We start from the raw sequence: 13,604 nt of genomic DNA, 5'->3' as shown, positions 1-13,604 counted from the left end.
AGATTGATGAAGTCACTTTTCTTTCACTGTGGTTTTCTATAATGAAATATGATAAAAATTCATCTTCTCTTGAGCATGCCATTTTTCCCTTGTCAGATCTGCAGTCTTTCTCTGAACCGATTTGCTATCTATAAAAGCAGTGGCCTTGTACTTCCCTTTTGATTCAAGGAGCTCTGGGTTGGCCAAGAGGAGCTTTGTGTATAAATTTAGTAGAGGGTCATCTCTTTCCTTAGCTGAGACATTTGGTTTCCCTTTTAATGAATTTGACAGGAAAAGAAATATCTGTTATTGGTGAATCTCTGAAATACTTCAAACTGTCTCATCCCTCAAACGTCGTTGACCACAACCCTATGTACGATGTGTTAGGAGAAATGAAAACGAGTTTTCCTGTGTGTCCCAGGATTGAAGGATACCTTAGTCATTAGTAGAAACAACGATGTGGTAATCTAGGTCCTCCTGATTTAAAGACATCATTACTTACTAATTTGAGGAACCCTCAGAATCAAGCTCTTTGTGCTTCTGACTTGTCGGAAGTGGAAGCCTATTGGCATGTCCTTTAAAATCCTGAATCATGGATAATACTGGATTCACTACTAACGGAAGTAGCTGGGGGCCAAAGACAAGCTCTTATATCCTGGTGTCCAGCCCTGCCACTATGATACATTTTGTATATTTTTTCCCCACTGGCATTTGCTCAGTAGTGCTTGATTTCAATTCAACTTGCATCTGAAGTTCAATCTGCATTTGAACTTCAGTTTGTTTTTGCGTTTGTCCAGATTTATCAAATAAACATATGTTAAGCATTTCTTGGGTCCGGGAAAAGGAAGAATCCTTCAAGCTTTCTCAGACCCTCTCCTCACTGTACCCCGTCTTATACATGAACCACCTACCACACTATTATAATTGTCTGTTATGATGCAGACTGCTAGTGTCCCTCAATATCCATTTTCTCTTTGTCTGTAAAGATAGAATTTCTAGTTTTTAGCTGGGTGCATGGTTTCCCAGTTCCCCTGAGCTGGGTGCATGGCTCCCTGAGAATAAAGGCTGTATTTCCCTGTGTTCTTTGCAGCTTGTTGTGACCATATGACTCCATTCTGGCCAGCTGGGATGTGAGGGAAAGGAATGTGTGTGGCTTCCAGGAGGAAGGGCATGCACTTTCTTTTTCTCTTCTTTTACTCTGCTGAGTAAAAGTGAAGCCCAAAGACTTGAATAGCTCAGGCTTTGCCCTGAGAATCTTTATGTAACTCAGCTTACTTGTAAGGGTTTTGACCCACCTTTTGGTCTTTTGCATCTATTCTTTTTTTCACTGGACCTTCCACTGGTTTCCTAAGGATTTCCTTTACGTCCTTCAAGATTTATTTCCTGTCACCAGCCCTGTGATGTTTTATCTGCCTCATCTTCCTGGAAGAACTCTTGAAGTCACCAGATTGTCCCTTAAGTAGCTGAAGTCTGCAGGCCTTATGCATAATGCTGGCTGTGAGACACCACTGAGGTATGTGCCGATTACTAAGTTCTAATCTCTCAGCTCCAAACCCATCTTTCTCTGAGGTCGGAGAAAGCTTTCAAAAACACAAAAATAATGTCATTCCCCTTTTTAAAAAGTTTCAGTGGCTCCCGTGGCATCCTGGAGAAAATCCAAGCTGCTATACATTTCACAGTGAAGCCATGGAAATATGGCCCCTACCAGCTCATCCAGCTTTGCTGGCCATTGTCTCCCTATCTTGGGGTGGGGCAGGAGGACATCCCTGGCCAGGAAGCAAGGTCAGGGTTCACCCTGCTCCCTCATGGACTAAGCTATGGGTAAGAAATCACAGTGATGCCATTTTGAGTTCTGTGTCTCCCAGAGGGTCCCCTGCCTTTGATTTAATGTCTGTGCTGCTCCCACTGCTGCTCATTTCAGTGGAGCCGTGATGCAGACCCTGTGGGCTTCCATTCTCTGTGCCTGAATGAGTATGTGAGGGCACCTCTGGCTGTTGCTTTTGTGCTCTCTTTTCTAGTCCTCTTCCTCTTTTTCTTTCTTCCTTTTGCCTCATTGCATCCAAGAAAGCAAGAAGCGTTACTGGCAACTCTCCCAGAGCCATTCGAGAAAATTCAGCCAGGGTTCTTTTGCAGCAGTAGCTGCTGGAGCCGGCCAGTCTGATCTGGAAATACCATTTCAGTATGTGCTGCCAGTGTTTCCGTCTGTGCCCCAAGGATATTGGCTTCATTAACTTGGACTAAATGAACTTCTCAGAATGGATCGCCCAAGATAGCTACCTTATCACAGAAACAATGTTAACTCTTTGTACATTAAAAAAAAAACAAACCCCAAAACTAAAAAAAAAACCCACAAAAACCAAAACCCAACACACACACACACGCAAAAGAAAACCAAAAACAAAATATTAACAAAACAAACAAATACAAACAACTTCAAAAATTTAGTATATTTATACTGGGTAGGAATCTTTTAATGCAAAGGTCAGAAACTCAATTCAAATTAGCTTAAGCCTAAAAAAGGAATTTATTAACTTATTTAGCTGGTAAATGCAGGAGTAGAGCTGGATCCTGGAATACAAATATTCTTGTTTTTTCTCTCTCTCCCTTCCTGATTTGCTGCTCTCTGTGTGGCCATTTTCTCTCCTTCAAGATGTGTTCCCTGCCTGCAGGAGGTGAGGGGCCACAGGGCTGCAGACAGCTCTCAGCTTACGTCAGCCCAGCCTGGCCACCTTCTCTCTCAACATCTCTCCATAAAATCCTGAGGAAGGGCTCTGGTTGGTTCTGCTTTACTCATTTGTCCCAGCTGTTCCCCTCCCCTCACCAAGCCCCTCCTTACGGTCGAGAGGACAGGGAACTGTGATTGGTACTTCATCCAGAACCACGTAGAATCGGGGGGGGGGCAGTTACCCAAAGAAGTGGGGGTGTTGTTATTAGAATATGGAGGAAAGGCACGTTGGGCCAACAACAACAATAAAAAGGCAACCAGGAGCATTATCATCTCCATTTCACAAACAACAAGATTGAGGCCCAGAGAATGTCAATGACTCTTCCTTTTTCACACAGTGAGTGAGTGGGCAGAGCTGGGAGCCCGGGACCCATGGGTGTTGCTCCTTGCACCTCACCATTTTGCTGTCAGTCATGTCAGCTAGGAAGAGCTGCTCCAGGCACAAGAGCAGGGGTGCCGCAGGGTTCCCATTGCGGGGAGCAGCCCAGCTTTATTAGAGCTGTAGCACTGAGACAAGTAGCAGCTAGGTTTCACCTCCACCAATTCAACAGTTATGTTGCTCTGAACAAGAACACTTAAAGATAAGAAAAGCTAATGTTCCCACCTTGATCGTTTTTCCCCCTAGAGCCCTGGACAGTTACATTAGTCTGTTAGTGTCATTTTGAATAGTAGAGGGAGTGGAATGTTTGTCAAACTTCAGTGTTCTAGAGAATAACCTTGGATACCTGGTAAAATGTGATTTCTGGACACTACTCTTAGAAACTCTGATCCTTAGGCCTGGAATGGGCCTGAAGGATCTGCATCTTACACAAGAACTCCAGATACTGCTGACGCAGGCAGTATAAGTTCTGCCTCTTGGAGCTCTTGTGTAGTGGTTGAGATTCTGAGTCTGAATCCCTGGCTCTATCACTAGTAGCTTTGTGGCGGTGAGTGAGTTACTCAACCTCACTTAGCCTCAGTTTACCTATCTATAAAATGGGAATGATGATGATGCCTACTTACCTCTCAGTCACATGAGGATTAAATAAAGCAATGCATTTAAAACATGAAAAAAAGAGACAACTAAAGAGCTGTCTATACCACTATAGATACATAGATCCCACCACTGCTAAGCATTACTACTCCCATTAGCACTGTTTACTGAACAACTACTGTCTTCTAGGCACAGGGCAGGCCCTTTATGTACATAGCCTCTTTCTGAACATTACATGACACTCACTATTTCATAGAAGGGGAAGCTGACACTTGGAAAATTTAACACGCCTGAAGTCACAGAGCTAGTCTGAGTCCAGGTCCATGTTCTTTAGACTGCCTTAAACTTCTGGCTGGAGAGTCCGCTGTCTTAACATTGCATGTTAATTACAGCTCATAAAGGACCCTATGAGGGAGCGACCAGAAGAGGGCATGACTTTATATTGACCTTCAGCCACATTGGCTGACTTAGGTTTTTGTAATGTTGCAGGTGCATTTTTATGATCCAGCCTGTGCAATGAGGTTAATGAACCAGTACTTTGCTCACATGGGCTGAATGTGACTGTGAAGGTGAAGATGAGGAGGACTGAGCTATTTAACTGAAACAGGGTTGCGTAAGCACATGCCGGGGAGACCAAGGCCACCTACGGACACTTTAAATTGAGTGTTGCCAATAAGCCTTTGTCAAAACAGAAGCCTACACAATATTTGTGCATCTATTCTTTTACTTTGGGTTAAGATTAAAAAATTATTTACTATTGGTTTGCCACTAGCTGTTAAAGACTTTAAACATACGGGTAAATAGTAATCAAAAACATGGAAATATAATTTAGCCTTGATATATGAGCTACATAGTGGGTTAAGGGAAGAAGTCAATTGTATATACTTAAACATATATACTATATATACTTAAAATGTCCCATATATCTTATATAGTGCACACACGCACACACACACACACACACACACACACACTTGAAGTGCTGTATATACTTAAAATGTGGCTCACCTACTCAGTGAAGAAACTTAGAGGCATTAATATGTATCCAGGTTTTATCTTTTTGTTTCAATTGAAGTATATTTGATTTACGATGTTGTGTTAGTTTCTAGTGTACAGCATAGTGATTCAGTTATACATATATATATTCTTTTTCATTATAGATAATTACAAGATATTGAATATAGTTCCCTGTGCCACACAGTAGGACCTTGTTGTTTATCTATTCTGTAGTTTGTTTCTGCTAATCCCACACTCCTAATTTGTCTCCCTCCCTTTTCCCCTTTCGTAACCATAAGTTTGTTTTCTATGTCTGTGAGTCTGTTTCTGCTTTATAAATAAGTTCATTTGTTTCATTTTAAAGACTCTACATATAAATGATATCATGATATTTATCTTTCTCTGTCTGACTTACTTTAATTAACATGATAATCTCTAGGTCCATCCATGTTGCTGCAAATGTAATTATTTCATTCTTTTTTATGGCTGAGTAGTATTCCAGTGTGTGTGTGTGTGTGTACACACACACACACACACACACACACACACACACATACCCCAGTTCTTTATCCAGTCATCTGTCGGTGGACATTTAGGTTGCTTCCATGTCTTGGCTATTGTAAATAGTGCTGCTGTAAACATAGGGGTGCATGTATCTTTTTGAATTAGTGCTTTCTCTGGATATATGCCCAGGAGTGGGATTGGTGGGTCTATTTTTACTTTTTTAAAAAAATTCCCATACTGTTTTCCATAGTGGCTGCTCGAAATTACATTTCTGAGCCTGGTTTCATCTTGATTTCAGTATACTTCACTAGGCTGGGGGAACTCTCAAAGCACATGAAAAACATTTATTTGACTTAAGTCTCACAATTATACCCCTTCAGTTAGTGGCTGGCTGTCACAAAGAGCTTACAGAGACCACAGTGTTTATAGGTCAACGTTTGTGCTGCCCCCTTCACAGTCTCCTGCTAAGAGTGGAAGGTCATATTTCATTCCACCCCTCTGGTCAGGGGTGGGCACCCAGGCCAAGGTGAGTCACACTGCAGATTGGTCAATGGTCTATAAGATGGCTCAATACCAAGGATCTGCCCAAACTGTTCTGATGGTGTAAGCAATTTCTTTGTCTTTAAGAGAATTGAGGTACAGAGAGTTGTTTGGCTGTGGGACCAGGAGCTGAAAGCCGAGGTACAGAGAGAGGACAGTCTGCAGATACCACACGGCCTCAAAGCCTTGAGTAAGCTGAAGTCAAGAGGTAGAGGAAAGGTGAGTATAGCTCCCAGACACACATAGCTCCTGAACATGGTAACAGGTGTTCCTAAGTGGGGTTTCCTAGGCCATTGCATTTGGGTAACACCACATCTATATCCCCTCTTGGAGAGTCACATGGTGCTTTAGCATTTTAAAGATTCTCGGAAAATCCCACAGAAAGAATCTTGTCTAATGCTGTTAACTCAGTGTTTCCCAGATGTATTTGACAACAGAACTCTCACCTGTTCACAACTTACCATGTTCCAGGGACCAGTGTTCTGAGTGGAAACTGGTGTGTGGGCGGGAGCAAAAGGAGAGATGGCAGCGGAAACAGAAAGGCAGCTCTGTCGAGTTTCTGGTCATTAGATCTATTCCACACTTGGAACTGCCTTCTAGTCACTGTGAGGTCTGGGTCCAGCTGTCCTTGGGCTGCCGTGGTATTTTAGGGTTTCTTATTTCCACCAGTATTCTTATCTCAAACCTTTACTAATTAAGATGAGTTGAGTGAGTCTTTTTACTCGTAACTAAGAGTCTGACTAATGTAACTGGACGTTAGATGTGTTTCCTCAGATACTACGACAGGTGACAAATGTCCCAACTTCCTCAGGAGTGTTGGACCACCTCTATGGGTTGTGCAAGGAAACCGTGGAACTGGTGTGGCCAGCATTCGTCCCTCATGTGCTCCAGGTGAGGGTGAAGGGGGGGAAGAATCATCTTGGGGGTGGACAGTGCGAATCCTTTGGCGAGAGTGTTGTCAGTGTGTCTTCCTTGGGCAGCAGAGAGAGAGCTCCCCTGGGGTAGTAAACAAATAAGAGGGCCTTCAGAGTTTCAGATGAAGGGACTGGTACCTATTTCTTTCTGGCCAGAGCTGGCAGAATGAAGCAAGAAGGCAATGATGGAGGAGCTGGACTCCCACTGGTGGAGGAACTAAGGTGTAAACAGGTGAGGACCCATGACAGAGGCATGGGACTTTTATCTTTTTATTTTTTAATTCAAGTATAGTTGATTTACAATGTTGTGTTATTTCTGGTGCACAGCATGGTGGTTGAGTTATATATATATATATTCATTTTCATTATAGGTTATTACAAGCTATTGAATATAATTCTGTTTGCTGTACAGGAGGACCTTATTGTTTATCAATTCTGTATATAGTAGTTTGTATCTGCTAATCCCAGACTCCTATTTTGTCCCCTCCCCCTTTCCCCCCTGGTAACCATAAGTTTGTTTTCTATGTCTGTGAGTCTGTTTGTATTGTAAATAAGTTCTATTGTCTCTCTCTTTTTTTTTAAAGATTCCACATATAAGTGTTATCATATGGTATTTGTCTTTCTCACTTCACTTAGTATGACAATTTCCAGGTCCATCCATATTGCTGCAAATGGCATTATTTCATTCTTTTCTAAGGCTGAGTAGTATTCCGGGGTGTGTGTGTGTGTGTGTACACACACCACATCTTTATCTAGTCATCTGTCGATGGACATGTAGGTTGTTTCCATGCAGCTAGACTTTATCTTAATGAAGAGAATCTCGCAGAGGGACAAGGGGAACCCAGCATCAAGAGGCTGGTGGTGGATAGTAGGGGAAACTAGAGCTGTGGGGATGGAATTCGTGGCCAGTTGGAGGAAGCACCATCCATCCTGATGACTACATCAAGGTCCTCAGTGGGCAGAGGGTGAGGAAGAAGTGTTAGTAACTGTGTATCTGCTGTGCTGAGACCCGCTTTCAGATGACAATTCCACTGGTGTAGGAAGACTTTTAGCGTCCCTTCCTCTTTTCTCTCCCAGCACTCCCTCCGCCCAAGGGGGGATCAGAGGCAGCAGAGGGCGTGGGGTGGGGGAGGCATAGAAGGAGCATAGAGAAGGTGCCCCGCGCACCCCATTCTCAGGAGGTTTCCCAGGAGAGGTAGGTGCCAATTGAATGAGAGTTTGGAGATTGGTTTTTTGAGAAGACTTGAATTTTTTTGCCTAAAAAGACCAAAGGACTTTTATTTTTGGAGTGACCACAGGATCTCTGAGCCTTGGGCTGGGATGGAGAAGGTCTATGCAGTGAGTTTTGCAGAGGTTGTGCCTTTGGCTTATTCAACCCTGCACTCTACATTCCAGGAGTAGGACAGAGCTAAAAAATCAATTTCCAGGGCTTAATAAATATTTACACTGCTTCTAAGTAACTATGTGTGAACTAGCTCTAACATGAAAGATTGTAGACACTAAGACTGCACATCCGATTAACGCAGTCAATTCATATGCATTCGATCACTGAGCATTATTAAACACCTCAGCTGGATACTGGGGCTATGAGGATGAATAAGAGCTGCTTCTTGTCCTAAAGAAGCATGCAGCCTAGTGTGAGAAGCCCCAGTCCAGCCTGGGGCTTGCTTCCTTCACGTTGCAGAAGAATCACAGTGGTGTTGGTTCAAAGATACTGTCACTCCTAAGTCTGATTTGATAGATCTGGGTTGGGACCTAGGACTCTGTATGTTAACAAGCACCTTGTTCTAAGGCCATCAGTGGAGAAATAATAATCTAGCCTCTGACCTGCACCGCATACCAAGGCAGTGTTTACTGCATCAGGACATGCATTACTGATTGTCTCACAGTTTACCCCGGAGTGCAGGATGGTGTTACCCATTTGGATACAACATTTCTTTCTTTTGTCCATAAATAAGGTTTTATTGGGATATGCTCATTGGATACAACATTCTGCTTTTTTTTTTTTTTTTTTGGTGGAGGGGGAGCAATTAGGTTTGTTTGTTTGTTTATTTATTTATTATTAATTTTAATGGAGGTACTGGGGATTGAACCCAGGACCTCATGCATGCTTTGCATGCAGTCTACCACTGAGCTACATCCTCCCCACCCTGTTCTTTATTACATCAAATGAAAATAGCTGGATAGATTTGCACCAAATTAGAAGAGCATGTTTGGGCTTGTCAGACTTAAAAGACAGGGTGAAGGAAATTTACTGGGTGAGTTCCTGAGGAGGGAGTCCTTTGCAGAGAGAGGCAGCTGTCTTCAGATTGGTGTCAGGTGCTGAATTCTGACAACGCTGCTTCTCCCCAGAGCAGGCTGGGCTTAGGGTGGAAGTAGCAGGAGTTTATTGATTTAATGGTGGTTAATGATTGATGTAAGTAGCCCTGGGAGGCGAGGTACCTGATAACAGAATTTTCATAAAAATATGCAGGATAAAATGGACTATAAGCATGTGAACACAGAGCTTTAATCCTCATTCAGCTCTCTGTTTATGGAAATTTGGCTAAAGTTCTTGTGTTCTCTAGTTCCCTGATTATATAATTAGGACAGGGCTGACTTTTTTTTCATAAAGTAGTTGTAAGGGATAATGAATGCAACCCCATGTTAGCACTTGGAAACTTTATAAAGATGAGTTTTTTTTTAAAGATGAGTTTTATTATATGTTAGAAATGCAGAATAAGCAGGATGAGCTAGATTTTATTGTAAGAGCTTGGACTGAGTTTAATCTGGCTTCCCTTATACTGTACTGTTTTGTTTATTTCCTCTATTGTCTGCTTTGATGACTCAGTTTACAAGTGTGATGTAATTTTGAAATCACATGTGATTAGATTTAAGAAATCTAACATGAGAACCAGGGCATTTAGAAATTTTTAGAAAGCTGAACAGGACTCTTAGAGATGAAGCAAGATGGAGGAGTGTGCTAAGCGACTGACTGTGGACTTACAAATAGAGGAGTCCATTCTCTTTTGGTTATTAATTTGCTAAGGGGCCTTGAGCCATAAATATAAATGAAATCTGTGAAAAATTGACACATGTACTCAGATCAGGGCAATATATCACCACACCTAAGATATGGTGCAATTTGAAAGTCTTAAATATTTAACATAATTCTGTGTCATATAATTACTTGTATGGCATTATCTTTAATAGGAGCTGATTAATGAGGGTGACATAAAGCAAGGATGAATATTAGTTCTTCAGACACTGATGTTCAGATAGCCACCTGAATATTCATTTTTCCTCTAAGTCCTGTTCCTTCAGGATTATAGAAATGTCAATTGTTTTTGCAGAGTTTCCATTTCCAGAAGCAGTTATTCATAATCCCCAGAGACCTCTTCCCTAACAGACTACAGTAAAACTTAGAATTAATGGTGGTGACATTTTAGACCTAAATTACTGCCTTTGCGGTTTAAATAATTATCCTGCTATGTCTGTGGAAGGGACTTTCAAATTTTTCACTTCATTCCTGGCTTCTCCCTCATCTCCACCTCGTGACTCCTTTCTTGTCCCTTACAACTGAATGCAGGAGGCTGAATTTCTAATTTTCCCCTTTAAATTTTTCTGCTTGTTAATAGTACTTTCATGGTAACTCATCTAAAATAGTTTTTTTAAAAAAACAAATTCTTCTCAATGGTCATCTCTGGACACCCATTTTGTTCTTCCTTTTGGCAATGAGTAGCTGCTATGTGCTGGTCCATCCTGGGATTTACAGGTTTCTTCACCTGTCTTTCTCTGTTTTTGTACTTTATTCCTCAAAGATGATTCCCTCTCTCTCTCTCTCCCTCTCCCTCTCTCTCTATATATTTATATAATTTTTTGAGCAGTTTTAAAGGGTCACGGCAAAATTGAGCAGAAGGTATAGAGCTTCCCCATGTACTCTCTGCCCCTATAACATGCACGCCGCCTCCATTATCAACATCTCCACCCACCAGTGGTACATCTGGTACCGTTCATGAACCTACATTGACACACTGTAATCACTCAGAGTCCATAGCTTTCTACTGGGTTCACTCTTGTGTTGTACACTGTATGGATTTGGATAAATGTATATGGACATATATCCACCTTATAATATCATACAAAGGAGTTTCACTGCTCTAAAAATCTGCTGTGTTCCACCTATTCATCCCTCCCTCCCCCTAATTGTTGGTTTTGTAATAAATAATTGTTGAGTGCCTACTGTCAACTGGGAATGGACTAGCTACTTAAAAAACAAACTAAAAAATAAGGTCCCATGTTACTTAGAATCTTACGGTCTGTGGGAGACCAATTACCTAAACAAATAACCTGATGCAATAAGCAAAATTGCTTTAAAGAGATTGTGGGTCAGCAGGATGGGAGAAATGGAGCTCATGAGTCGACCTGGAGAATGTGGAGAATGCTTCCCAGCAGACCTATCTTCTCTAGTGGGAGTGTATGGCATGCAGTGGAGAGGGCTTGGTGCAGAGGGGGCAGGGGATGGCATCTCAGCTGGGAGGATGGCACATGCAGAGGCCCAGCAGCTGTGTGGGACGAGGCCTGCTCAGGGTGATCACAGAAGACCTGTTTGAAGACCTGGCTGTGTGGTGAGGTGTAGACGGAGATGAGACTTGGAAGGGAGGCAGGGCAGAGATTGTGAAATGCCTTGAAGAGCAGGCAAAAGGAATTTATTAGGTTTCATCTTGGAGGCACTGGGAAGCCACTGAAGAATTTGAGCAGCATTCTGATATGATCAGATTATTACGTTGGAAAAACTCTAGTGGAAGGGTGGTAGACAGATGAAAGGGCAGCAGGACTGGAGGCAAGAAAGGCCAGTGAGGATGCTTCCATAATATTTAGTCTGGGATTCAAACAGGGCAAGAATAGGGCAGCTGGGGGGAGACGGGAGAGGAGAGATTTATGAGGTACACAGGATTTGGTAATGAATAAATAATGGGGCAAAGAAGAAGGACGTTTCTGGCTTGTGGTCAACTTAACATTTATCGAGATAGAGAAGACAAAAAGGAGCAGGGTCTTTTTTTGGTGGGGGGTGGGGATTGAAAAGAGGAAAAATGTGTTTGGTTTTGAATACAGAGAGTGCGAGGGGCTGCAGGAACATTCGGGTGGGCGTGCTGAGTAGAAAGGGAGCTGCACAGTCGTGGAGCTAAGAAGAGCCTTAGAAGCAGGAGACATTGAACTGGGAGCTGTGCTGTCGATGGTGTGGCAAGGAAGCAGGAGCAGAGCAGGTGAGCGTGCGTGGAGGTGAGTAAGAAGACTGAGAAGACGAGAGGGGAAGGAAAGTGCCCCGGGCTACAGACATCATGACTTTTCCCCTCCAAGTATGTCGACCTGCGTCCCTCCAGAACAGGACAATCCTAGACAACCATGATGCCGTTTTTACACTTCAACTTACTATTTCAGTAACATTCAAAAGCTTGTCCATCCTCACAGTCCCAGAACCGTCCTTTGAAGATGTTTCTTAGAGTCCAGGCTCCACTCAAGTTTCATGCCTTGCACTTGGCTGTTATCTTTCTTTGGTCTCAACCAGGGAGGCTCCCCACCTCCCTCTGGTCTCCATGGCAATGAGTGCTTTGAGAGCCCAGGCCACCTGTTCTACAGGACACTCCACGTTCTGGACCATGGTTAGATTTAGGTCGGTCATCTCCAGTAGTTCATCAGTCAGTGACGTTTGTATCTCCTACTGCATCACATCAGAGAGGTTCTCATGTCAGGAACAGACCCTTTTTGTAGTTAGATTTTTGACTGTTTTATCAGAAACCACCCACATTATTGGATCTGACAAATAAATATATTTGGATCCAAATTAGATATGTTTTTTTTTTGGTGGCCTGTTCTTTTCTACAAAGTCACACATATTCTTAGTCTCTCATCTTTAAAATGAAGCCTAACCTAAGTCAATTTTGCCGCTGTTAATTCTGTGTTGCAAATAGCTTGTTCCGAATGAAGCCTGACGGGTTCCACAAAATCCAAGGCCTTGGACCAATCTGATTCATGATGTAGTTATGTTTCTGTGTCACCAACCACTGTCCCTTATAATTGTATGTCTGAGGGATGGACAGAGAAAGGTTTGCTTGCTGAGAACATTAGGAAGGAGCAACCAGAGAGAGGGGAGGTGAACCAGAGATTAGAGAATGTTTATATCAGTTAGGACTTTTGGTGGCAGGTAACAGAGGCCAAGTGCAAAGTTGCTGGAGGAAAAATGGGAATGTATTCTAGGGATGTCGGGGCAGTCAGGTGTGTAGGTATGGGCATGTAACTGAAATTTGTTATGGAACATTATGGGAAATCCAAAACATTTTATTTGTTTGTTTTTCCTCTCCATTCAAAAATTCTCAGGGAAGTCACTGATTGATATTGCTTGGTGAGACCCATCCCTGGGCTGGTCAACCACCATGGGGAGGTGGAGGCATGTAAGTATCCAAAACATGGTAGCTGGGGCCCAGCTGGGCATTTCCTAGAGAAGGAAGAAATTTGAACATTTCCTAGAGAAGGAGAAATCCTTAATCAGGCTCTAAGAGGGCTTTATTGCTGTGGTGTCAACATAGTTGAGAAAGAGTTTTAGGATATGGGGGTGGGTCACCATGAGATACAGCAGGAGATCAAATGGGAGAGAAAAGTGTACCAGCTGGGTTTGGCATTTAGAATGTCATGGGGAGAAGGAGGGTGTAGCTCAGGGGTAGAGTGTGTGCTTAGCATGCACGAGGTCCTGGGTTCAATCCCCAGTACCTCCATCAAAAAAATAAATAGGCCTCTTGCCTTTTGAGATGGCCCTCTTTCTGCCTATGGAATGTGTATCTCCTAAGCCTGTCTCATTTTCCTAGACAACTCCATCTCCTGGAGCTACCTCTCTGGGCTTCCGAGATGGCCCACACTCTATCTATGGAGTGTGTATCTCACTAAATAAAGTTGCTTTCACTGTACCCTGAAACAAACAAACAAAAACCCCCTGAAA

General features: G+C 42.7%; 1 long non-coding RNA gene across 1 annotated transcript in view; it reads left to right on the top strand.

The window, feature by feature from the left end:
- The window catches only part of LOC116153516 (uncharacterized), a 374,055-nt gene that overhangs the window by 22,625 nt on the left and 337,826 nt on the right, over positions 1–13,604 (top strand). The window contains exons 3-5 of the long non-coding RNA XR_010380933.1: positions 5,805–5,936; positions 6,478–6,608; positions 6,788–6,863. This is a non-coding gene — a long non-coding RNA (uncharacterized LOC116153516). The remainder of the gene's footprint in view (positions 1–5,804; positions 5,937–6,477; positions 6,609–6,787; positions 6,864–13,604) is intronic.

The sequence above is a fragment of the Camelus dromedarius genome, chromosome 5 (genome assembly GCF_036321535.1).
Source record: "Camelus dromedarius isolate mCamDro1 chromosome 5, mCamDro1.pat, whole genome shotgun sequence".
Taxonomy (NCBI): Eukaryota; Metazoa; Chordata; class Mammalia; order Artiodactyla; family Camelidae; genus Camelus; species Camelus dromedarius.
This window is presented reverse-complemented; position numbering and strand designations above follow the sequence as displayed.